The sequence below is a fragment of the Pan troglodytes genome, chromosome 7 (genome assembly GCF_028858775.2).
Source record: "Pan troglodytes isolate AG18354 chromosome 7, NHGRI_mPanTro3-v2.0_pri, whole genome shotgun sequence".
NCBI lineage: Eukaryota > Metazoa > Chordata > Mammalia > Primates > Hominidae > Pan > Pan troglodytes.
In genome coordinates this window covers 128,444,041-128,471,744 of record NC_072405.2, presented here as the reverse complement: position 1 = coordinate 128,471,744, position 27,704 = coordinate 128,444,041, and the positions used below count along the sequence as shown (strand labels likewise).

The window sequence follows — 27,704 nt, the reverse complement described above, 5'->3', positions numbered from 1 at the left end:
CTGGGATTACAGGCGTGAGCCACCGCGCCCGGCCAAATCATACCATTTTCATGTTTTGATTGCTACCCCTGAATTAAATATAAGTTTCTCATCTTGACTTTATAGCTCTAAAAAAGCATGAACTCAATGTACTTTAGTGACTCCAACTCTATGTAAATCTCTTCAAATCCAACAAAACCCAGTATTGCTGTGTATTTACTGGCTGTGTATTATTGCCTGTGTTTTTTCCTCTGTCTTGAATATCCAACCCTTCTAATTTCCATAGGGCAAACATCATACTGACCCTGCATAATTTATCTGACAAAATACATCATTCATTCATTCACTTACTCATGTCAAATATTGATAACTGCAAAGAGCATCTGACCAATGGCTGTTTAAGTCGTTGCTCCTTTCTTCTATCTGGGAATGTCACTCTACTCAGAACCCTTTAGCAAAGCATTTTATATATATTCCTCCAACATTTTGCCATATTGTATAGCATTTTGTATGCTTTTTCTCCCTTTTCTATATGGTAACTTTGCCCTTGTATTATCATGAATGTCTAGCACAGTATATAATAGATGCCCGTTGAACACTTACTAAATTGAATTATGCACTTAAAAATGGATATCCTGGAACATATAAGAATTGGTAAATATACTAGTATTTCAGCCAGTTAAAACATACTGAGTACAAAGGTTTTGTTAGGTGAGTAATGAGTACACACATAGAGCCCTTTCAAAACATGCAGGATCTGGCCCACATGGAGCCTTGATATCTAGTGTTTCTCCACTGAAAAACAAAAGAAAATCTCAACTCCATCCTTCCACCCACAGAAAATGGCATTAACATCTTAAATCAAGTTGGCTGAAAGACATTTGGATCCAAGCAAGCAATATTAGGCCAAGTTTTCACACCGATACAATCTGATGTTATCTTATACCACAGGTACTTTGTTCTGTGTTGGCTTGAGTTGTCATGTATTATCATTGCCATGTAAAGTGCCATGGAAATGAAAGCGGTTGCTATCAGTGGGTCTTTTTGCAGTTACTGAGCTACAGAGCAACTCTGCTTAAGCTGGAATAATAGATACAGCAGATTCCCCAGCTAATTCCATGTGAGTTTGGTGCCATTTTATAGTTTCCCTTGCCTTCAACTAAAACAGGATAGTGACTTTGAGATTATTCATTGCAAAAGACTGAAAGTAAATCATGCAATAATGCTATATATTATGAAAAAAGGTATGCCTTATGATACAGAAAGAATTTAATGCTGGATAGAAATGCTTGGATTTACTTGTATGCCTGTGACACTTAATTTCACTGAGCCAGGTGGATTAACTAAAGAATGAGAAAGCAAAAAAATATAAAACCAGAATAAAAATTCCAGGCTGCTTCACCTTATTCAACTCCGTGTGCATGGGTACTGCTGATTTGGACACATACCGTTTCCTTTTAATTATTCATCCTCCTAGAAGCTGGACAGACTAGACATGTGCTAAGGTGTGTTGTGAAAAAGTAATGAAATCTCTGCCATAGGCACCCTCCTCACCTCGCGTTCCATTCACTTGATTTAGCAATACAGTAATACACTGAGGCTCTTGTCCAAGGAGCACCCTAGCATTCTCCTTCCTTGGAGCACATCAATTTCCAATACAGTCCAGGTTACATCAGTGGGCGTCTTTCTGGTGCCCATGCAATTTATATCAGTGAGCACTGATTGGGCACCAGATGGGATGCCAGAGACAGTGCTGAGTTTTACACTGGATACAATATGATCTCCTGCCTTGAGCCTCTCATAACTGAATAAAACTATACAGAACTTTTAAGATACTGTATTATAAACTATTGTTAGATGTGGCCCATCCCCCAAAAAACACTGTTCATCGAGCACGTTCTTCAATGATGTATCTGGTCTGTGTGTTCTGAGCATTCGATTGTTATTTTAATTTAGGGTTGAGTCCATTCTAACTTTGGCAAAATGCAACAGCATTTCCTACCCAGGACTTAATAGAAATAAGAAAAAAGATTAAACAGCTTGATTGAACCCACACTTTATAATACATTAGATATAATATACTAAGTAGATACAAATAAATACATATATGCATATTCATTACACACACATGTATATATATTCAGAATTAAAGTTTAATAATGAAGCCATAACCAATATGCAGATGTAACTAAAATTTAATTATAGTGTGAGCAGTCTTGCTAACAGTGTCACCCAAGGGAATGTCACCATCATGGTGGGATCTAATTCTTCTAGTTTATCTCTTGGTTTTATGCCTGTTTGCTCCATCCATTTGCTGCCCCAAACTGGTCCCTTGCTAGGCTGTTTGCTTACTTTTTTATACCAAGGCTGGCATACTGTTACAAAGGATTGTCATTTTCTTTTTCTGTCACTGCTCTCAAGGTTCAGGTTTTAAGTGTTTATTGGATATTTTACTTTAACTCATGCTATTATTATTCCTAATTTTCTATTGCACAAATGTTTGCAGTGCTGGGCCATAGGATGCACAATGCCTATTCTGCAGAACTGCCTCTTACGGCTATATAGATTCTTGGTGTATGCTAAAATTTAATGGTATGAGCTCTATAGAACACCCTGGACCTCAGGAAGAGAAAGAACAACTTCCAGGCTAAGTGCTTCCTGAAAACTTTTCTGCTTTGTGCAAAAAGTTATTTATGCTCTTCTTTCTTCCTGGGGCTTCTCTGAGTAATCGATACATGCACATTTTTGTGAGATCTGCATTATGATAACAGTATGAACAGCGTGTCATGGGAACACAAAGGAAAGAATGATTAATTCTGAAAGAAGAGTGATGTTTGATTAGAAATTTTGGTCTGACAGAGGCTGTCTGGAAGGGCATCCCATGCATAGCGAATATCAGCTACAAATACAAGAATCTATTGAAGTGGGTGGCATGTTTAAAGAATAGGTAGCCCAGTGTGATGAGAGGACAGATGGGGTGAAATGAAATGACGCTGAAAAGGGAGCCAGATTTTGGAGGCCCTTGAGTGCCTTGATAAAGATTTTGGCATTATTCTTTATTGTGTGTGTGTGTGTGTGTGTGTGCACTTGTGTGTGTGTATTCTTTGACTTTTGCTTAAGCAGGCATTGACATGATCTAGTTTGCTCTTTCCAAAGGTAATTGGCTGCAGTGTAGTGGATGGACTGGGGAGGTGAAGGACAGTGACAGCAGATCAGTTAGGGTCACTGCAGCAATCCAAATAAAAGACAAAGAGGATCTAAATGGGGAAGGTAGTGGAGACACTGGGAGAGAAATTCATTTCAGAGGTAGAGTAAAGAGATCTAAAACAAATTGGATGACAGGATGAAGAAAAAGAGGAATTAAGGGTGAAGCTCAGGCTTCTAAGTAGAATGACTGGATAGATTCTTACTTCTTGTAAGAAACAAGAAGGTAGATAGGTTTTTGCTTTTGAAGGATATGGAGGAAGGGGAAAGGTAAAGATACCACTCTGACCTAGAGTAATCCTCAACCCATGGTGTAGCCTCTGGTCATCTCCCATCTAAAGCAGTATCAAAGGGCAAGTTCAGTTCTAAGGCCAATGAGGGGAATCAAGCTTAAGACAGCCAACGCAAAGAAGAATGTGCCTGGAGCATGGACCAGTCTCGTAACTGGCACCTTAATACCAAGCCACTTGAGTCTGGGCTACCTGTGTAAGTTGGCTTTTTCTCTCTTTGCAGAGGGAAATAGATTATACGTTTGGCCCCATTTTTTTTTACCCCTCTCTGTCCACATGCTTTGAGTATATTTTGCAGTTCCTTTCACAAAAAACAGAGTGTACTTTCCTTTCCCTTGACTTTGAGCTTGACCAATGAGATGCTAGTAGGTTTGACATGAGCAAAGGGCTCAAATGTGCTTGTGCAGTGGGGCTTGCCCTTTGGCTCTTCACTCATCCCTATTAGGACTACTTTCCTTGAGATAGCTGTTTCCTCTTTCCCCAGGTTCTGCAACAAACACTCAAGATGCAGAGCCAATTCAGCAGCTACCATCTGAACCCAAGCCACCCAACCCTACATGAGGAAAAATAAATAATTATTTTATGGCACTGAGTTGTGGGATGTTTTGTTATGCAGTGAAAACTAACTGACACAGACACCAAGTGAAAAATATGCTTATGAGCAGTGATTCTCTGGCTTCCCTTGCCAGCTCTCTTTAGCCAGCCAAGGGGTTAGGAATGTCTGGCATAGCCCACAGCTTATCAAATGTACATGAATTAAATGGATCTATTCACAGCAATCATGTAACACTTCATGGACTTTCAGTCACCATTTTAAAAAATTCACTTCTGATTATGAATGGTGCTGTACTTGTGTCGCATAAAGCACCGGGAACAAATCCCACTACCAGTGGTGCACTTTTCCAAACCTTAATTTCTCCTGAATCAAGAAATTCTTGGCCGGGCACAGTGGCTCACGCTTGTAATCCCAGCACTGTGGGAGGCCGAGTTGGGTGAATTGCTTGAGCCCAGGAGTTCAAGACCAGCCTAAGCGACATGGTGAAATCCTGTCTCTACAAAAAATGCAAAAATTAGCCAGGTTTGGTGGTGCACGCCTGTAGTCCCAGCTACTCAGGAGGCTGAGGCAGGAGGATTGTTTGAGACTGGTGAACAAAGGTTGCAGTGAGCCAATCTTGTGCCATTGCACTCTAACCTGGGCACAAGAACAACTCTGTCAAAAAAGAAGGAAGGAAGAAGGAAGGAAGGAAGGAAGGGAGGGAGGGAGGGAGGGAGGAAGGAAGGAAAAGGAAAGGAAGGGAAGGAAAGGAAAGAAAGGAAGAAAGAAAGGGAAAAAGAAAAACCAAACAAAATTCTGGCTATTTTGAATCTCAGTTTGTTTTTCCAATCCTAAATCTTAAATGTTTTACTTTTTGGTGGGGGTGGTGGCAGCTAGTTCTGTGTTCTGGGGATGTAGAATCTAGTCAGATCCCAACTTTAAATTCTTGAAGACAAGTATTAAGTAGAACTTTGGCCTTTCTTTCTCTGAGTAAACAACCCAAACTCATTTAACCTTTCTTCAGAGGTTCTATTTGCCAATTATTTGGCCATCTTTCTGCTCTTTTCTGAACCCTTTTCTACTTTGTTATATGTCTTCTAAGTTGTAAAGACCAAAATTGGACATGCTCTTTATATCTGAGTTGGTGCTAAATCTAATCTCTTCACTCTTGGGTCTTTAGGAAGATGGTAGGTCAGATGCCTTAAGGTTGGGGTGGCTTCCATTTCATCATTGCAAAGAGTCTGTACTCCACTTGGATTTCCCAGCACTCCCCCAGAGCTCCCCATGTTATATCTTTTGCATTGATTTTTGGTTCTTCAAAATCTTTTTTTTTTCTTTTTTTTTGAGACAGAGTCTCTCTCTGTCACCCAGGCTAGAGTGCAGTGGCGCGATCTCAGCTCACTGCAAGCTCTGCTTCCCGGGTTCATGCCATTCTCCTGCCTCAGCCTCCTGAGTAGCTGGGACTACTGGCGCCTGTCACCACACCTGGCTAATTTTTTTTGTATTTTTAGTAGAGATGAGGTTTCACCATGTTAGCCAGGGTGGTCTCGATCTCCTGACCTTGTCATCCACCCGCCTCAGCCTCCCAAAGTGTTAGGATTACAGGCGTGAGCCACCACGCCCGGCCTGGTACTTCAAAATCTTAATCTGTCTTTGGTTCCTGCTATGATCACTCCAGGTTTTTTATGATTGCTGTTTATTTTTTAAATTTCTTCTTATTTAAAAATGAATAGAGCATTACTGAGAGGTGGGAAAACATCACAAGTTAAATATAAATGTAACTGGAGGCCCAAACAGAAGGGGCTAAAAAACATTTGAAAAGGTAATGGCTAAATATTTTCCAAACTTGATAAAAAGTATAAACTTACACACCCAAGAAGCTCAATAAAACTCACGTACAAGAAACATAAAAAAGAAATACCAATGGTACATTTTAACCAATGTTATTAAAACTAGTAATAAAGACAACGATTTTTAAAGCAGCTAGAGAAAAAAAAGACTCATACAAAAGAGCAAAGATAAGGGTGATAACAGATTTCTCATTAGAAATAATGTGAGCTAGAAAACAGTGGAGAAACGTTTTAAGATACTGTAAGAAAAAATCCATCAAACTAGAATTAAAAAAAAATTTTTTTTAGAGATGGGTCTCACTATGTTGCACAGGCTGGACTTGACTCCTGGGCTCAAGTGATCCCCCCACCTCCTCTCAAGAGGCTGGAACTACAGGTGTGTGCCACTATCCCTGGCTTTCCAAGAATTTGAAAAATACCCCAAAAAAATACCTTTCAAAATGAAGGCAAAATAAAAATTTTTTCAGATGTATATAGAGCTAAAAGAATTCATCAGCAACAGACTTTCACTTAAAACACAAGGAAAATAATACCATGTGGAAATTTGGATCTACACAAAGAAAAGAAGAACCTTGGAATTGGTAAATATAAATACTCTTCTTCCTAGTTTAATTTCTTTAAGAGATGATCAATTATTTAAAGCAACAATAATAATGTCCAGGAGTGGTGATTCATGCCTATAATTTCAGCACTTTGGGAGGCCAAGGCAGGAGGATCACTTGAGGCAGGGAGTCTGAGACCAGCTTGGGCAACATAGCAAGAGCCCATCTCTACAAAAAATTTAAAAATAAAAATAGCTGGGTGCCTTCTAGCTACTCAGGAGGCCGAGGTGAGAGGATCATTTAAGCCCAGGAGTTCAAGGCTGCAGTGAGATGTGACTGCACCACTACACTCCAGCCTGGGGGACAAATCAAGACCCTGTCTCTAAAAAAAAGAGAAAAAACAATAATAACGATGTACTGTAATATTTATAACATGTAGAAGAAAAATTGCAACAATAGTATAAGGGCAGGGAGAATAAGTATACTGAAGTAAGATTCTTATACTACAGGTGAAATAATATAATATACTTGAAGGTATGTGATGAGTTAAAGATGTATATCATAAATTCAAAAGCAGAGTTTCTCAATAGAGGCATTATTGACATTTGGAACTAGATAACTCTTTGTTGTGGGGACTGTCCTGTATACAGAAGGACGTTTAGTAGCATCCTTGGCCTCTACTCACCATATCGCAGTAGCACCTCTTCTGTTATAACAATAAAAAATGTCTTCAGACTTTATTAAATATCCCCTGGTGATGGGAAGGGAGGGGGGCAAAATCACTTTCAGTGGAGAATCACTGGGATTAAAGAATTCAAGACAATGTGGTATTGGTTGCAAGATGAACAAATAGATCAGTATTACAGAATAGAGTCCAAAAATAGACCCGTATGTATATGGTCAATTAATTTTCAACAAAGGAACAAAGGTGATTCAGTTGATAATGATGGTCTTTTTAACAAACAATGCTGGAAAAATTTGCTACCCATATGCAAAAAAATTAAAAAAATTAAAACTTCATATCTCACATTATGGTAAAGTAACTAAAAACAGATCATGGGCATAAATGCAAAACTTAAAACTATAAAACCTCTAGAAGAAAACATAGAAGAAAATTTTTGGAACCATGGATTAGGCAGAGATGTCTTAGACAACACACCAAATAACACAACCCATAGAAGAAAAAAGTTATATTTTTCATCAAAATTAAAAATTTCTGTTCTTTGAAAGACTCTGTTAAAAGAAAGAAACTGAGAGAAAGGACTTGAACCGAGAAGATATAAAGAATACTCAAAATTCATTTGTAAGCAAATAAACAACCCAATAAAAATGGGCAAAAGATTTGAATATATACAGATGGAAAATAAGCTTATTTAAAAATGTTGAACATTATCAGTCTTTAGGCAAATACACAAAACCACAATGAGCCATCACTTCACATCTACCAGAATGGCTAAAATAAAAACATATATAATTTTAACTGTTGGTGAGAATGTGGAAAAACTGGAATCCTCGTGAACTGCTAATGGGCTCATGCCTGTAATCCCAACATTTTGGGAGGCTTATGTGGGAGGATTCATTGAGCCTGGGAGCTCAAGTTTGCAGTGAGCTGTGATGGTGCAGTGGTACGTTCCTGCACCCCTCAGCCTGGGCTACAGAATATGACTTTGTCTCAAAAAAAAAAAAAGTTAAGCATACATTTACCATATGACCCAACAATTATCCACTTAGGCATATACTCAAGAAAAATAAAAATGTATGTATGTCCACACAAAGATTTGCATGCAATGTTTATAGCAGTCTTATTCATAATTACCAAAAAGTAGAAACCACCCAAATGTCCATCAACTGGTGAATGGGTAAGCGAAATGCCGTATAACCGTACAATAGAACTACTATTCAGCAGTTAAAAATAACAAACCATTGAACATGCTGTAACATGGGTAAAGCTCAAAAACATTATGCTAAGTGAAAGAAGAAAGATGTAAATAACCACATATGACATGATTGCGCTGTATGGAATGTCCAGAAAGGCAAATCTGTCAGAAAGAAATTATATTAGGATTGTCTGTGACTGGAAATAGAAATGAGGATTAACTGCACAAAGGTATGAAAGATTTTTTGAGGGGGAGAAGATGATGGAAATATTCTAGAACTGGATTGTGGTAATGGTTGTGTTCTGTAAATTTTCCAAAAATCATTAAATTATACACTTCAATTGGGTAAATTTTATGGTATATATATTATAACTCAATGAAGCAGTTTTTTTAAAAGATCATAATGTTTGTACGATTTTACTTTCCACTTTTTTCACTAAAAATCATAACATATATATTTGTTAATGTCAATGAGAACTTGAAAACATTTTTTTCTAATAACTACTTAATATTTCTGAATATATACATACCCAAAATTAATAGTTTCCCTCTAGATCATTTGTAATTTTAAAAAATAATGCTGAGGCTGAGGCAGGAGGATCTCTTGAACCCATGAGTTTGAGACCAGCCTGAGCAGCATAGCAAGACTCCATCTCAACCAGGCACAGTGGCTTATGCCTGTAATCCCAGCATGAGGTGGCTCATGCCTGTAATCCCAGGCCTAGGGGAGTGGATCACTTGAGGTCAGGAGTTCAAGACTAGCCTGGCCAACATGGTGACACCCCGTCTCTACCAAAAAAATACAAAAATTAGCCGGGCATGGTGGTGCATGCCTGTAATCCCAGCTATTCCGGAGGCTGAGGTAGGAGAATCACTTGAACCTGGGTGGCAGAGGCTGCAGTGAGACGAAATCACACCACTGCACTCCAGCTTGGGTGGACTCCATCTCAAAAAAAAAAAAAGGCTCTATCTCTACCAACACACACACACACAGAAAAAAAAAAAAAATCAGCAAGGAGTAATCCTAGCTACTTAGGAGGCTAAGTCGGAAGGATCTCTTGAGTCTAGGAGTTTGAGGTTACAGTGAGCTTATTGCACCACTCCACTCCAGCCTGGGCAACAGAGCAAGACATTGTCTCTAAAATAAAATTGAAATTAAAACAATGCTTTGTTTAACCTTTCTTTGTATATTAACTATGTGACCTTAGACATGTTCTTTAACCTTTTTTAGCTTTAATTTTCTCATAGGGGCCGGGCACGGTGGCTCATGCCTGTAATCCCAGCACACTGGGAGGCCGAGGCGGGCGGATCACGAAGTCAGGAGTTTGAGACCAGCCTGACCAACATGGTGAAGCCCCATCTCTACTAAAGAGACAAAAAATTAGCTGGGCAAGGTGGCACACACCTGTAATCCCAGCTACTCGGGAGGCTGAGACAGGAGAGTCACGTGAACCGGGGAGGCGCAGGTTGCAGTGAGCCAAGATTGCGCCATTGCACTCCAGCCTGGGCAACAAGAGTGAAACTTCATTTCAAAAGAAAAAAAAAAAAATTATCCTAGGAAAAATGAGAACAATTAATAGTTCCTGCTGGCTGGGTGTGGTGGCTCACGTCTGTAATATCAACATTTTGGGAGGCTGAGCTGGGTGGATCACATGAAGTCAGGAGTTCAAGACCAGCCTGGCCAACATGGTGAAACCCCATCTCTGCTAAAAATACAAAAATTAGCCAGGTATGGTGGTGTGTGCCTGTAATCCCAGCTGCTCAGGAGGCTGAGGCATGAGAATCACTTGAACCCAGGAGGCGGAGTTTTCAATGAGCCACGATCATGCCACTGCACTCCAGCCTGGGCAACAGAATGAGACTCTGTCTCAAAAAAGAAAAGTTCCTGCCTCTTAGGTACAACATGGCTGTTCTAAGCATTATATAAAATCAAGTGTGAACCATTTAGCATGGAAGTGGCAATCACCAATTAGAGTTTAGCCATCATTACTGTCCTCAATAATCATTATAAATCTTCAAATTTATGATTATTTTCTCAGAATAGGAACATATAAATGAAATCCCAGGGCTCATTTTTAAAATCCTTCCCTCTAAGTTAGAAGTAGCAAAAAACATTCTTGGCTCTTTTCCAGGCCCTATTGTGATACTCAAAACCCAATGTGGATCGTCAGTTTTTTGTTCTGTTGCCTTGGTCTGATGCTTCTGAGAGATCCTTGGCTCTATGCTTCCCCTTCTCTCCAACCAAACCTATGAGTCTTGTGATTTCTCTCCTACCGGGAGATGGACTTTGTAACCTTGAATAAAAATAGTGGACAAACGAGCAATGGGTGATAATGAATGTTATTCTTCCTCATAGGCAACATAGCTGTGTTTTCCTATGGATCACTAGTATCTAAACACAGAGAATTGGAATATGGGGTCTTCAGGATGCTCTACAAAGTCTAATGGGGAAAAATTGTTGGTATTTGTGTGTTCAAATCTACAGGCCATATTGTATGTGGTTATGCTGCCTGAATTTCTTAATGGGGTGGACAAGGCCCTCCGTTCTTTACCCCCATGTACTTCTCCAGCTTTGTCTCTTGCTATCACCTCCCTGCAATGTGATACTAAAATCATACAGCAGGTCTTGCTATGTTCTCAAATGTGCCATGCTTTCTCTCCCACAATGCTTTGTACATCATGTTCTCCTGCCTTGAACACTCTCTGCCTACCCCTGCCTCCTTCATTTGGCTAACTCCTACTTATAATCCAGGCATCCTCTTAAACCCTACATCTTCCTGGAAGTTTTCCTGTACCGAAGTCGGAGTTTGGTGCTCCATGGTTAAGCTCCCATGGCACCTTGTCATTACCCTTACTGGATCTAAATTGCCTGTTTATTCGCCTTCATCCTGATCACACTATGTGGCAGCCATGGGGTTGCATCGCTTTGATCTCCCTTCAAGAAAGAACTGGCTATTTAGCTGCAAGGAGTGCAGTTAGCTGACAGCCTCCAGCTGTTAATGCCTTCAAGCTCTGCCTCAGCTTTCAAGCTGAGGCCACGATCTTTTTGGGCAGCCCCAGCCAATGACCGAGTATAACAGTGGCACCAGGGCCAACTCAGGACTCCTTTAGCAGGAAATCTTTGGGTCGGCTAAGACTTCATCAGATCTGCATTGTAGTCTGAGGCTCTCTCTTCCTCATCCTGCCTCGTCCCTCTTTCCTTTGATAGATGTCATATCTGCTTTTTGGCATAAAGTATTCCCTTGTCCAATCCTGCTTCCTCACCCTTTCACGTTCACGGTTTACTCTCCAATAAGCCTCCTGAAATCCTTACTTTGTCACCTGCATCTGCTTTCTGGAGAATCTGGATAACATAGACAATGAGCCCTTTAAAAGTAGGGACTACATTCTTATTCAAATTTTACCTCCAGCTCCCAGAACAACACACAGTAGGATCTCAATAAATACCTATGAAAGGATTGAATGAATGAATGAACACTCAAGATAGTGTTCAACATTGAATGATGTTTTGATCTTATATAATTCACAGGTGCTGGTCAACATTCAAGAACATTCTGATTTGAAGACTCAGATTTATTTAGAAAATGCACTTCAAGAATGACATAATTGAGCATTTTTCAAGTGAGTATTTTCCAATGGTTGGATTTATGCCAAATATATAATTTACCCCTTAGGATAATCCCATGGGCTAATGTAGTTTAGCATGAGTCATAACAGATATTTGTACTTGAAATTATACAGCAGCTATAAAACTGTTATTTACTATCAAAATAGCAAATTTTAAATATTACTGCTTATGCCTGGAAATCCCACATCTAAATGTTGTTTTATAGAATAAAATCCAAAAGCATTAAAAGCCTTTCAAAATCTAGACTCTATTTATTTGGCACTTGCCACATTATTGTGTGTGTGAAATATCTAGCTAGCTAACTTCCCCACTAGATTGCAAACTCCTTGAGGCAAGCAAACCATGCACTTCTCTGAATCTTATTGCTCTCTCTTTAACCTAACCCTGGCATCTAACTAGGGCTGTGTTGCATTGGAGACTATATGGATTTTTAGTACCTCAGTTGAAATAAAAGCTTTATCACTTGCTAATTGTGGCCTTCAGCTTTCTAAAACTCATCCTCGTTTTTCTCACCTTTAACCCAATCTCAGAATTTCTAGTGAGAGTTAGAGATATTTTCTTCCCTTCTTTTCCCTTATCTTCTTTTCCCTCTCTCTCTCCCTTTTCCCACCTTCCTTGCTTTTGTTCTTCCCTCTTTCTTTCCCCTCCCATTTTTCCTCCCTTCCTTGCACCAATTTTTAAATTAATTTTATTAATAAAAATGTTATTAATTTAATAAAATTAAAACTCATTTTCATCAATAAATTAATACATAATAAGAAATTAATAAATTTTAATTTACCTATCAAATATCATTAAATGTCTACTATGTCCCAGGCACTGTGCTAGGTGCTTTGGGAGCAGCAGTGAGTGAAACAGACAAGGCTTATGGCCCCCATGAACTCTCTCAGTGGGGATGAGGGTTGTCAAAAATAATTACCCAAATAATGAATATGTGCAATAATAGAAGTGGGAGAGTGGCTAAAAAGTAATGCCCCCAAAGAATATTCATGTCAAACATTGGAGCTTGTGATGTGATTTTATTTGGGAAAAGTCTTCGAAGATGTAATTAAAGATCTTGAGATGAAGAGACAATTGTGGCTTATCTGGGCAGGGCCTAAATGCTGTCCAGAGATCCTCGCCCGAATCCTTATAAGACACACAGAGGAGAAAACACACGGAAGGGGAGGAGGCAACATGACCACGGAGGCAGAAACTGGAGAGATGCAGCCACACCAAGGAATGCCTGGAGCTACCAGAAGCTGGAAGAGGGGAGGAAGGATTCTCTCCCAGAACTTTAGGAGGGAACACAGCCCCGCCAACACCTTTATTTTGGATTTCTGGTCTTCAGAACTGCAATAAAATATATTTCTGTTGTTTTGAGCTAGCAAGTTTGTGATAATTTGTTATAGCAGCCACAAGAAACTAACACAAGGGAGTAAATAAACAAGGATCTGAGGGTCTGGGAAATGACTGTGCATAGACCTCAGTCCTCTCCGTGTTTTCGTGCTTTCCATATTCTATGGCATGTTAGGATATTGTCTCATTTTCTGGACTCTACATTTTTTCTTCTCTGATTGATATACTCTCACTTTGCCCGTGCCTAGAAAGTTGGAGATTAATTCCCACAGGTTTAATTTTAACCCCTCTTGCTGTGGATTCTCTGCAGTCTATGCTTCACATTCTTGGAAGAACACCACTGAGCTCTATCAGTCTGGGTATTTATAATGACAGATAGAGAACGGCTTCAAAGGCACGCTTGCAACTCCCTAACATGCTTTTACACTTTACTGTGATGTGGCGCAAGGTACACAGGTAGATGCCATGAGTTCTGCATTTCAGTTCAGCTTTTGACACTAATTGAGTGCATGATCTTTGACAAGTCACTTAGGGTATTTATGCCTCAATTTCTTCAGGTGAAATTAGGGTTTCTCTGGCTTCAAAAATAACCATAATTCCTTAGTGAATTTTTTTTACATTTGTGCAAAAACATTTATGTAAATTGACTTGGGGTCCTATATAACTAATTCTATAAGTAATTCTGCAGTACACATTATCTAAAAGGAGGAGAATCTATACTCTTAGATACTGTGCCCCTCTTGGTTTTGCACAAATGATTCTCCATAAATCAGATGTACAGGTAATCAAAAGTCTTGACTGTGTCCCCAGAAATCACAACTCAGAAGTCAACCTTTAGGAATCCCTTTAAAAAAAAAGTTATGTTTTATGATGGAATTTCCCTTGGTAAGCTTAAACAAGTAGTATAAGCTAAGTTACTCAACAAGAAGAGGTTTACCATCATACTTCCTTGATGTGTTTCATAATAAACAGGCCCTGGCCGGTGCCTGTGGTTTATTCACTATTATTATTGTTCATTATTCTAACACATCTCTGGGTCTGTGCTCTAGGCAAACCAAGTCTAAACACATCCCTTCCCTCACTCTTCTTCCTCACCCCCATTAGCTCTATGACACAGGATAGTATTAGTCACTTATATAAACTAGTAGATATTCATCTATTAGCCCACTCCTTTGCTTGGCACTGCAGAGATCAGAAATGTGTGACACATGAATGGCTCTTGACATCAAAGAGCTTATCTGAGCAAAGATAGCCAAGGATTCATGTCAGCAGCATATTGTGAGGGCCAATGTAGGAGTACTTGAATTTGTTATAGAAGCAGATAGCAGGAAGCAAATACTCTGGTCTGCTAGACTGGAAGTTAGCCCATTGATCTGAGCTTTCCAGTTCACCACTGTGTTCCCAATGCCGAAGACAGTTTCTGCAGTAAAGCAAGCATTCAATAGATATGAATTGAATGGTTAAATGTTTGGTCTGAACTTGGTAGGGATGGACAGGAGAAGGTTCCCAGAAGAAGAGAAACCTGAGTTAGGGTTTGAAGAATTGAGAGACATTAGGTGATAGAAGGCAAGAGGGAACTTCTAGAGATGCTATAAGCCAAGTTGCAGAAATAGACTTTTCGTAGAGGTAAAGGGAGAATGTGGGTGCTAGATTAAAGCTGAGATTGATTCTTAAAAGGTTAATGTCATTTCAGTTTATGGCTTACACATTGTTGAATAGTGAGAGTCTGCTTCTAACATTTGTTAATTTTGGCACTGGAAACAAGAGGTTCAAGGACCGGGGAGAGATGCACAGCCTCCCTCTGAGGCCGACTTGGAACAACTTTTCTAATCAGGTGCCAAAGTCTCTACGTGGCTCTAAAACCTCCAGCTATGTAGTGAGAATCTCTAGTTGGGACCACAAGATTTGTGTGGTTATTAGCTACTGAGCCTAGAAGGTATCATTTCATGTTACTATGAACTGGGTCTACAATCCTAGAACATATGCCATTGATAACTGTCCCAGGGAGAGGCCATCTTCCAAAATTTTCTAGAAACTATCACAGGGGATGGCCAGGACTAAGGTGGGACCCTAGCCCTTCCTAGCCCTCTGTTATTCTTCTCTCTGCATTTGGTTCTGAAGATTTAAATGTCCAAATCTGGTCTTGCTTCTTTGCTTACTTCCTAACAATTGCCATGGAGTCAGGTGGCACAGCAAAAGGTAAATTAAATAGAAAGATGCTCGTTTAAGATCTATGTGGCTTCTATTACTCACTGAGTCAGAACTAACAATTTTACTCTTTACATCAAAACTATTCACCAGAGTTCTTTGGCCTACCCCATTTCTCCCTCCTTAACCTACACCTCAATTTCTATACTGGTATGTTTTCATCATGGAAAGTCAAATATCAGACTATTAGCAGGAAGCTTGGTGTATGGGGCATTGGCTCAAGACAGCAATCCTTGGCTTCAGATTTGATTCTGTTATTTATCAGCAATGTGGATCTCTCCTGACCAAGCTTCATTTTCCACCAGGGTAAAATGAGAGCAATCATACCTCACATATCATCCTCACAAACTTATTGATAAACTGCTAATGAGACCATGCATTTCTAACAGGCTGTGTAAATGTGAAGCACATAAACATGTAAGGAACAATTATTTTCATTTTTTGCATCTTCTCTACACATATGGCAGTCTCAAATTACTTAGTACTTCTGTTACATTGAACAAAGGGCTACTGAACTCTGAAGACTTTCGTAAAAGCTGAGCCAGAAAAGTGTTGACAATGTCCTTTGAATTTCATATCTCTTAGAATTTGCTTCTGTAGCTGCTTATCTTTTTGCCAGTTCCTAAATATTCTTGCTCTTGTGACTAACACTCTGGAGCACTCAATAAATGTCAGTTGAATTAATATATGAATAATGCAGTGTTTATTAGTCAAGATAGTCTAAGCTATGCTGCAATGACAGATAAACCCTGAAATCTCAGTGACTCAGCCCAACAAAACTTTATCTCTTACTCATGTAAAACCTGATGCAGGCCATGGGATAGGGGTAGGCTCCTAATGACTCAGAGGGCCAGGGTTCTTCTGTATTATGAATCAAGACAATGGTTTCCCAAGTTGCTTCAGGGAAGAAAGAGAAAGATGGAGAAAGCTCTAGACTTTTAACTGTCGTGGCCTACAAGTGTCATTTCCACTCACTAATTGGCCAGAATTAATTGTACAGCCCAACCAAACTGCAAAAGAGGCTAGAAAATGTAGAAGAGCAAATGAAATAGTTGTTGAGTGCCAGTTTCTCTGAAACACGATGCCCTCCACCTCAATAAGAGTCATTGTCTCTTACCCCCAATACAGATTGCAGGGAAATATAAAAATACATAAGACAGACAAAGGCCAGGTGCAGTGGCTCACACCTATAATCTCAGCACTTTGGGAGACTGAGGTAGGAGGGTTGCTGGTGTCCAGGAGCCTGAGGCCAGCCTGAGCAACATAGCAAGATCCTATCTCTACAAAAAAATCAAAAATTAGCTAGGCATGGTGGCATATGCCTGTAGTCCCGGCTGCTCAGGAGACTGAGGTGGGAGGATCGCCTGAGCCCAGGAGGTGGAGGCTGCAGTGATCTGTGATCATGCCACTCTACTCCAGTCTGGGCAACAGAGTGAGACACTGTCTCAAAAAAAAAATAAAATAAAAGACAAATTCCCTGATTTTCTGGAGGTTATGTTGAGGTGAAAGAATGAGAACATTTTGGCTTCATTTTAGTTTCATAATATCGTGTACTGTTTATCCTTCCATTTCAATTATTGTTTATCCTTCTTCAATTGTGCCATTTTTGAGGGTGTCAAAGTTTTTTGAAAGAATAAGGGCGGGACCATTCTAACAGCTCTGTGCTTCACCCTAGGGAAATGAGACTTGTGTCTCTTGCTTCAGCTTCTGTCTGCTGGTTCAAAACTCCCTGTGATTTCAGCTGGGAAGATGGCAGAGGAAAGGAAGTCCAGCGCCTTCCAGCTGGACTTGTTTGGATTGGCACAGTTTTTGTAAGCAGCCATGACTCCAGAGCTGCTGGAAAATGTGCTTATCACCCTAGAGGATTGAGTGGGAAGGAGAAGATCCTAACTGACAGAGTTTGAATAAGTGCCAACGGAAAATGGGCCTCAGTCTTTTGGTAGGTGGGTGGGAAGAAGATACGGGGTCCAGCCACAGGGTGTGAGCAAGCTGTGGCATTATCTTTATTATTGTAGCCAGATAGAATGAAATCCTAAAACAGATAGAATCTTAGCCAGATAGAATGGAATCCTAGAATGGAATCCTGGCGCAGTGGCTCACACATGTAATCCCAACTACTTGGGAGGCTGAGTCAGGAAGATCACTTGAGGCCAGGAGTTCAAGAGCAGCCTGGGCAGGAGAGAAAGACTCCCATCTCTAAAAATATATAGATATAGTCAGGCACTGTGGCACATATCTGTAGTCCCAGCTTCTCAGGAGGCTGAGGCAGGAAGAGGGCTTCAAGCTAGGAGTTTGAGTCTGCAGGGAGGTATGATCGTGCCACTGCCCTCTAGGCTGGGTGACAGAGTAAGACTGTTTATAGAAAGTAAACTAAAACTAAACCATTAAAGAATAGAAACTTATTGTTAATTTTCATTGAGTGAATGATAAATATATCCAGTTATGTTTCCTTCTTTGCCATTTCCCTTTATCATTGGGTTTCTCTCCAGTGTAAAGGGAAGATTTCTATTTTTTTTTTTTTTAATGTCTGCCAAAACCCTGACACCAATCTCTGGGCTGACTTCACTGAACATTACTTGTTCCTCCTATGCAGACTAGCATTTCTTGATTCTCTGCACTTAATACTTATACCACATGTTGTTAATATCCATTTCCACCACCTCTGCCTCCACTTGGTCTTGTATCACATGGGCCAGAAAGCCAAAAATTATATTCTCAGTCTCCTTGGCTGTTAAGTTTGATACAATTTAGAGTCCAGCTATGAGTTGTACGCTAATGAGATTGGAAAGTGGAAGGGAAGAGGGCCACTCTCCTTAGTGTCGGTATTGGCTGATGCACATGCTCATCAAATGGGAGCTTGTGCAGTCACCAGAAAGCTGGTGTGAAAACCGATTTGAGGCTGTGGGGCAGCTATGATGGTGAATGTGGTTTCCTGCAGCCTCCTGAACTGGGTGCCAGCTGCAAGAGAAGCCTTGAAGCTTGTTAGTGGCCCTGTGTCTTCAGTTCCTGCCATCTCGCCTGTATTTTGTAACCACTTATTTTTCTATTTTAAACCCTATTCTGATTGAAATACCATCTTAGTCCATTCAGGCTTCTATACAAAATACCATAGATTAGTTGGCTTACAAACAAGAGAAATTTATTTCTCATACATCCGGAGGCTGGGAAGTCCAAGAGCAAGGCTCCAACATATTCAGTGTCCGATGGGGACCCACTTCCTTGTTCATAGGCAGCACCTCCCAGGAGTGTCCTCACATGGTGGGAGTGGTGAGGGGTCTCACTCGAGCCTCCTTTATAAGGGCACTAATCCCAAATATCAGGGCTCTGTCCCCTTGAACAAATCACCTCCCAATGGCCTCACCTACTAACTCTGTCACCTTGAGGCTGAAGATTTACACATATGAATTTGGGGCACATATAAACATTCAGACCATAGCTAGAGTGGTTTCTATTTCCTGCAGGTATTTTCTGACTTATGCAGTGCTTCTATACATTATCTTACTGGGATATTCAGCCTGCTTCGAGTCACTCACTCAGTAAGCGTTAGAATCAGGATACACATTCTAAGACCCATGTTCTTATCACTGTTCCATGCTGCCTCCTCCTTATCCTTTAAGACCCAAATCAGATTTTACTTCCAGTCTCACCCCCTGCCTTATTCCTCCATTCCCAGCACATGTCTGTCCCACACCTCTTCTTATTGGCTCATTCTGCCTAACATTGATATTTCATTTTCCTCTCTAATTTTAGTCCCATGAAAAGAAAAAAAAGTTGAGGAAAAACAAGTTAGCTCATAAGTAAAAAAAAAAAAAAAAGCTTTCTCATGTGTATTTTTAATATTTGTCTGATGGCACCATGCTAGCAAGCTTGTCCAACCCACAGCCGTATGTGGCCCTGGATGGCTTTGAATGTGGCCCAACAAAAATTTGTAAACTTTCTTAAAAAATTATGAGATGTTTTTGTGATTATTTTTTTTCTTTTCAGCTCATCAGCTGTCATTAGTGTTAGCGTATTTTATGTGTGGCCTAAGACAATTCTTCTTCTACCAATGTGGTCCAGGGATGCCAAAAGAGCATAAAGACACAGCACAGAAGGAAAACCTCTGCTCTTTAATTTAAGCTGATACTCCTCCTCCAAGCCATGTAACTCAAGAACTGTAGGACAGTTATAAGAACTTCTGAGGGATGCACATCCTGGTGGAGGAAGTGAGGCAGGAGAATAGGGTCCAAAGGGAGGGAAACTGAGGCCGATTTCACGCTGACTTCGTATAACTAAATCGAAAGGAAAACCCCAACTTTCCATGCCTAAGTAACAAAAGAACCAGAGGCCACTCCCTTTGCAAAGCCCCCCACCCCCAAGTTTTTCTGCAAGGCAGGTTGAAAATTGTGGAAACAAATCAGACGTTTACATGGGAGTGTAACTTTGTAACTTCACTTCAGCCTCTGACTGGGGGCTAAGTCTTCCTTTGCATAGAAGCATAACCATTGTAACTTCACTTCAGCCTCTGATTGGTTGCTTTCCACAATCAATCAGACTGATTGCAGGCCACTACTTCATTTGCATAGAGTGAACACCAAGTGGCCAATGGGAAACCACTAGGGGGTGTTTGGACCGCAGAAGATTCTGTAACTGGGGCCCTGGAGCCACTGCTCAGCCCACTCCCACTCTGTGGAGTGTACTTTCATTTTCAATGACTCTGCTTTTGTTGCTCCATTCTTCCTTGCTTTGATGTACATTTTGTCCAATTCTTTGTTCAAAACACGGAGAACCTGGACAACTAGCAGTCAAACCCTCTACCAGTAACAGAGGAATCTCTATTGCCAAAGAAATGGGGGAGGAAGAAGAGGCAGAAAGAAACTGTCTAGGAATCTACTCACACAGGAAGCCCTGGGTTTTCTTCCTTGCGGATTGCTTACCCTTTTGCTTTATTTCCTCACATCTTCTACAGTCTCCTTCGGCCATTTTCTTACAGTAGACGTTAAAGTGACTCCCCTACCCTGGTTTCCACATCTACAGCTCAGCCAGGGGAGTCAGATCCAGGAGCAAAGACATCAGCTGTGTACACCAACAGCTTTCCTCAAAGGGAAACTTTGAAGTAATTTTCAAAGGTTAAAGGAAACTTGCCAGTCTGGAAGCTCGTGGGAAAACCCAGCCCATACTTGATTTCTTTCCCATCTAAGGAGGTGAGCCCGAAGGATGACAAAACTATAGCCTATTGGATGGTGAACACCAGGGAAATCAGAATTCAGTGGTGAGCATCTGGATTTACAACTTGAAAAACTGTTTTAGGTGGTAAAGTTAAGCCTTCTTAAGTTCTCCCTTATGACTTTCCCACTTGATCTCCTCCAAAATTTTGGCTTTGGCTTTTCAGTTCATGAGAATTGACGTAAGTATCAACAAAGAAGCCAGATAGGCCAGGCATGGTGGCTCATGCCTGTAATCCCAGCACTTTGGGAGGCCAAGGCGGGTGGATCACTTGAGGTCAGGAGTTCGAGACCAGCCTGGCCAACATGGTGAAACCCCGTCTCTACTAAAAATACAAAAATTAGCCAGGTGTGGTGGCACACGCCTGTAATCCCAGCTACTCAGGAGGCTGAGGCAGGAGAATTACTTGAACCCAGGGGACAGAGGTTGCAGTAAGCTGAGATTGTGCCACTGCACTCCAGCCTGGGTGACAAGAGTGAGACTCTGTCTAAAAAAAAAAAAAAAAAGAAAAACAAATAAGCCAGATAAAGTTTCAGATGGAAAGAACCAGAGAGGAGACAAAGTGGGGACAAAGCGGGGGAGTGGGAAGGAAGGAAGGATGAGGATGTTGTGTGGAAGGAGATGTGGAAAGGAGAGTGGGAGCACAAGGAACCCAAGGAGTAGAAAAGCAGAGCTAAAGAATATTTCTGGGCTGGGCATGGTGGCTCATGCCTGTAATCTCAGCACTTTGGGAGGCCAAGGCAGCAGGCCTCCCATTGCTTGAGCCCAGGAGTTGGAGACCAGCCTGGGCAACATGGCAAAACCCTGTCTCTACAAAAAGTTAAAAAATTAGCTGGGCATGCTGGCGCATGCCTATGGTCCCAGCTACTCGGGAGGCTGAGGTGAGAGGATTGCCTGAGCCTGGGAGGTTGAGGCTTCAGTGAGCTATGATCGCACCACTGCACTCCAGCCTGGGTGACAGAGCAAGAACATGTCTCAAAAAAGAAAAAAAGAAGAAGAAAATTTCTGCAATGGAAAAATTCCTCATTCAAGTCTCTCGTTTAAGAATCTACCTGATAGGCCAGGCATGGTGGCTCACACCTGTAATCCCAGCACTTTGGGAGGCTGAGGCAGGCAGATCACGAGGTCAGGGGTTTGAGACCAACCTGGCCAACATGGTGAAACCCCGTCTCTACTAAAAATACAAAAATTAGCCAGACACGGTGACGCGTGCCTGTAATCCCAGCTACTCGGGAGGCTGAGGCAGGAGAAATGCTTGAAACCGGGAGGCAGAGGTTTCAGTGAGCCGAGATAGTGCCACTGCACTCTAGCCTGGGTGATAGAGCAAGACTCCGTCTCAAAAAAAAACAAAAAAGAAGCACTACCTGATAAACTGTTATAATATTCATCATTATTTAGATTGCCTATATTGTACCAATTAACTGGTATGTGTCCTTTACAGTTGTCATTTTCTCTGGCATATACTTGGTGTCACATATATGAGCTCCTCCAGTCACTTCTGTATGGTTTCTGGACCAGCAGCAGCACCTGAAGCTTGTTAGCAATGCACACTCACAGACCCTGCTCTGGCCATTCTAAATGAGAATCTGCCTTTTAACAAGTTTTTCACATGATTCATGAGCACAGTAAAGACTGAGAGGCACTGCCCTACAACCTCAGACAATAATGAGCAAGAGAGTGACAATGAGTGAGGGAGTGAGTTTGCTCTGAGGAGGCTGGTATGAAGGCGAGTATGCACTTCGCTGCACACTCAATTCCTTGGAAGACTAATGAAGATTAAACAGTGGACAAGCTAGCAGCAGACTAATGAGTATTGCCTGACCACAAACCAAGAAAACCTGGTTATACCCGAAGCTAGTGGTTCTCAAAGTTTATTGTGCATCGGAATCACCTGGAGAGCTCATTAAACCGTAGATTGCTGGACTCTATTGCTGGACCCTCCCTGCTCCAGAGTTTCTGGTTCAGTAGGTCTAGAGTGGGCCTGAAAATCTGCATGTTTCACCAGTTGCTAGGTGATGCTGACAGTGCTGGTCTAGGAACGACACCTTGAAAACAACTGTCCTAAGCAATAAAGACATTCAGATAAAAGAATCTTGCTCCTATAAACTATTTGGGATAATTAAGATCTCAAATCCCCTACTGAATTTGTCATTGGAGACCAGACCACTTTATAGTGACTTCCAGAAAAAGCCCCTCATGGGAAAGCCCACATGTATTTCAGCCAGCTGCATGGGGTTGAGAGCTAATTAGCAGGGAAGCTAGAATGGTCTTGCTTTCCCAGGCGTGTTATCCAAGAAACCCAGAGACAGTCGGTTGTTGAAGAAAATTATACAGATGAGACCCGGAAGCTGCCATTTCATTGGGGAAGATTTTGCCTTTTCATTACAAGAGAAAACTAACATTTCCCATCTTTCCCTCCACCAAAAGTAGGCAAGCATAAAACCAAAGCCAATTTCTCACAATTTAGTAACCTCAGTACCAACCAATTATATTCCAAGGGACATGAGAAACAGCTGTTGTAACATTAGAGCTCGAACAGTTTCATATCCGCTATTTAAGGGGATAAAAGAGCCAATATTTTCATTCCCTTGTGATATTATCAAGACATGATAAACAACCAGGACTATAGTATTAATTACATTAATTTGGAGAGCAGAGGGACTACTTTAATTGCTCCAAGCTGGAGAATAATTTTTTATGGGCAGACAATCATTCCATAAATTCACATTAGAATGAGTACTTTGTCTTATTTTATCAGCAACAAAACTTCTGGAAGCAAAAAACAACCACCACCCACTTTTAAGGTAGACTTCAATAGAAAAAAAAAAAAGTCTTGCTGTTGCTATGTATCAGTTGTTCTACCTGACATGTTGAGCTGTTTGGTAAAAAGAAACACAGGGAAGGTATTTGTCCTTAAAGAATTCATAATCTAAAAAAGGAAGTAGTACCAACAGCTAAATTTGAATACTTTCTTATATATAAAACATATATGAAGAGAGTGTTGCCTCCATCTCGGGGTTAAGAAGATCAAATGGGGATGTGGGAAGAGCATCAGGAAGAATAGCTAATAGATGCTGGGCTTAATACCTGGGTGATGAATTGATCTGTGCAGCAAACCACCATGGCACATGTTTACCCATGTAACAAACCTGCACATCCTGCACATGTATCCCTGAACTTAAAAGTTGAAGGAAAAAAAAGAAGATCAAATGAATGATGGACATCAAAATGCCCTGTAAGCCATAACACCTTAAAAAAGCAGAAGAGAAAGGGGAAATATCATTTATTGAATGCCTTCTACATGAGGCACTGAGCTAGGTGCTTGACTTACATGGTCATATTTTAAAACTCATAAGGAACTCTAGAAGGAAATAAAAACATAAAACAGAGAAAATATAATAGTGAAATGCCAATTTTGTCAACATGGAAATTATTCAGATAAAACCCAATTTTTTCAATGTGGAAATTATTCAGATAAAATGTTTGACTCATATTAAGTAATAAGATATATATATATATATGTTAGCTACCATAAGAATCATCTCTCACCACCAGAATAAATATTCTCTCACCACAATAAATATTTGTCTCCCTGATAGGTGGCCACATTCTGAAATCATTCAAGCATATACTATAGTTTGGGTAATAAAAACATATGTAAGTAAATCTACTAAGGCTCCTGCAATTAAAAACTGCACTCAGCTCCAATGTTTGGGATGGTGGAAGATGGATGGAAAGGCTCTGGAGGATTCAGAGTGGCTCCAGGAAGTAGCTCCTAAGAGCTGTTGGATGCAGCAGGTGTTGCTGTGGCTTTGAATTCGCGGTTTATAATTCAGGGCCCAGGGGATTCCATCCAGGTTTACAGAAACACTTGTTCTAGAAAATTCCTATGAACAGTGCTGATATTGTCACATTTTCCAGATTCTCTTTCAGGTTCTGCCTGAGCTCCTATGAAGCAGTTGTGGGGAGTGGGTCTTCCAATGCTCGGAATGCTCTGGAAACTTGAATTGATGATAAAAGCAGTTCAGCATGGGACTAGTACCAAGACTCACACTAAGGAAGAAGGAGTCGGAATAAATTGAAAGAACACTCTGGGGTTGTGCATTCCCCATTGCAGAATTGGGGACACTGCTGTAAATGGGGAGTACTCACTGGAGAATGAAAAACTTTGTTGCAAAGTTCTGAACCACAGGGTTCCTTTTTATGTAGAAATACCTTCATAATGTATGTATCCACAGGGGAATTGCTTGAGTAAAATGTAGAGCAACTATGAACACACAGAACCACTCAGTAAAACTGTATATATCCATATGGTAATGTATGCAATATATTGTAGAGAGAGAATTTCAATTGCAAACAGTATTGTTTTATATGATTTAACTTTTATTTAAAAATACAAAGATATGAATGGAAAAATATTGTAAGTGTATATGTGGAAATATTGACATTGATTATCACTTGATAATGGATATTGGGGTATACCATACCCGTTATAATAGGATAATGGGTATCTTCTCTTTGCTTATTTATGTTTTCTGAACTTTCTACAGTACTATGTAACTTGTAAAAATATAAATTTTCAGAACCGGACTTATTTTTCTTATCATCAGGATAGCAATAAATAAAACTTGTCGGAAGCTTACCATGCCACATAGTATTTCACCTTTGTGAGGTCATTTTCTTCTCACAGTGGGATAATAAGGTTGTTCTTTAATGAGAGGAGGTGTTACTCCAAGGAAGCAAATGAATCAACATTAATTGTAGAATTTCTTGTGTTCTTTCTACTACTCCTTAGTCATCTGGAAATTCAGCTCTTCCTGACTTCTACCTATAGCCTTCATTTTGGAAGCAATAAAATTAGGAAGAGGATGAGCTGGGGGGAAACATACTGGTATTGATAACGTCATGACTATCAGTAGAGATACAGGTATAAGTTCATGTCTGTTCCTGAGTCTGGATTATCTTGGCCAAAAAAGCTTCTCCTAAATGAAGACGAATGGAAGCTACATGGGTAATACTAAAATGGCTTTCAAAAAAAATGCATTCATTTTAATTTAAATATACAAAAAGGGATGAAATACAGTATACTCAAAAACTAGACACCCTGTAGACCTAAAAAGCAACTAGACCTCAGAATAATAGATCTTACAAGATAATCATGTCTACCCAAAAGATCCCCCACAAAATGCCATCTACTCCTGTTTCATGATATGCTAGAGAGACAATGGTATGACTCTCATCCAAATTTGGTTTTGGTTTCTTGTTAACCAATTTTTAAAAGCTGAATTGGTAGCAAAGACATTGTATCAGTTTAGGTGCTCATCAACAGTGCATTGGATAAAGAAAATGTGGTACATACATACAATAGAATACTGCACAGCCATAAAAAAGAACAAAATCATGTTCTTTGCAGCAACACGGATGCAGCTGGAGGCCATTATCCTAAGTGAAGTAATGCAAAAACAGAAAACCAAATACTGCGTGTTCTCACTTATAACTGGGAGCTATGCATTGGGTACACATGGACATAAAGACAGCAACAGGAGACACTAAGGACTACTTGAGGGAAGAGAGGGAGTGGGACAAGGGCTGAAAAACTACCTATTGGGTACTATGCTTAGTACCTGGGTGCCAGGTTCAATTGTACCCCAAACCTCAGCACCACACAATATACCTTTGTAACAAACCTGCACAGAAGAAACTATCCGTGGCCTATTCGATATCCCATGCTTCTTCCTTGCTAACACAATCCTAATTGTGTTTAGGTACTGAGCAGCAACATGCTGGGGAAAGCAGGCTTTGCTCTGGTGGATTATTGACCGTCTAAGTCATGGTCATTGCATTCTCTTTTGCAGGTGGTAGTTAGGTGTGTGACCTGCTTTTGGACAACGCTGGAAGGGTGAGTATTCTGGAACAATTTTGTCTTGGGTAAGAAAGCACAAACAGAAACTGCTGTCACTTCCCTTTCTTCCTGCTTTTAGTTGGGGTAACAAAGATGCTTGGAGATGGGGTAGCATTAGTGCAGACATCACTGACACATTAAAGTTACAAAATGGGAAATCTGAAAAACTCTAGACTCTTTATGATGTTTCCAATCTGCTTCTCCAACTAATGCCAATCTCTAGACCACCTGTTAAGTGAGAAGCTACTGATCGGACCTTTTGTTTAAGCCACTTTTAGTTTAGATATGCTGTTTCTTGCATCAGAAACAAGCCAGAGAAAGATAATGTTACAACTCTCTTTAGTATCCTATTTTGATCTGTTTTTTAAAGTTTGCTGTTCATAATCATTTCAGATATTAAATTAGAAACTTTTGAAAATATATAATTTACTGTTTACCTGCAGGACACTGAAAGTCATCCCTGCAGGAGGGCAAGAAATATAAAGAAATGCAGATCCCTTCCAGCAAGGACGTTTTATTCACATCATGGTTGGCTAGACACATACCTGCATTTGGAAGAGGAAGAGGCAGAAGACATCTTTTCTGTTGACCATGAGTGGTAGCAATGCTGCTTAGTCACTCATAGACTTCAGAGTTAACAGAGGCAAAAAAATCATTCCAGCTTCTGAAGGGTAAAGCTGGTATTCTTTGACCATATAGTTTTATAGGAAATTTCATCTTTTCTCATCTCCAAGAGAAACTTCTATTTTAAAAGGTTTAAAGTGAGAAGCACTTTATTGATGATATTGGCCATGAAGCCAGAGGAGACACGTGCACACATCCAGCCTTGAGCCTTGGCAGCTTGCCTCCAAGCCCCACCACTTCAGGAGGCCAGGACAGGGCCAGGGAGATGGCTGTGATGCAGGACTAGATTTTGGTTTCCTGGCCATGAGGCTACTTCATTACTGCAGGGACATGTATCCCGGGAAAGCTAATGACCTCTCTCAAGAGCCAAATAAATTGAATACTTGGGTGAAGGATTTAGCCTTGAAAATGAGTTCCAGCCAGTAGTGAACCTACTGAGAATAAGGCAAATGGGCTTACAGAAATAATATAGTAATTCTAAATGTGTGCCTCCCTTTCCTGATTACAAGCAGCACTGAAATA

At 40.4% G+C, this 27,704-nt stretch overlaps 1 protein-coding gene across 1 annotated transcript in view; it reads left to right on the top strand.

Annotated features, from left to right (window-relative positions):
* The window catches only part of SAMD12 (sterile alpha motif domain containing 12), a 492,602-nt gene extending 467,296 nt beyond the window's left edge, over positions 1-25,306 (top strand). The window contains exons 5-6 of the transcript XR_002937745.3: positions 11,807-11,898; positions 24,578-25,306. The gene's annotated coding sequence lies outside the window, so the exon portion shown is untranslated. The remainder of the gene's footprint in view (positions 1-11,806; positions 11,899-24,577) is intronic.
* The last annotated feature ends 2,398 nt before the right edge of the window (positions 25,307-27,704 follow it).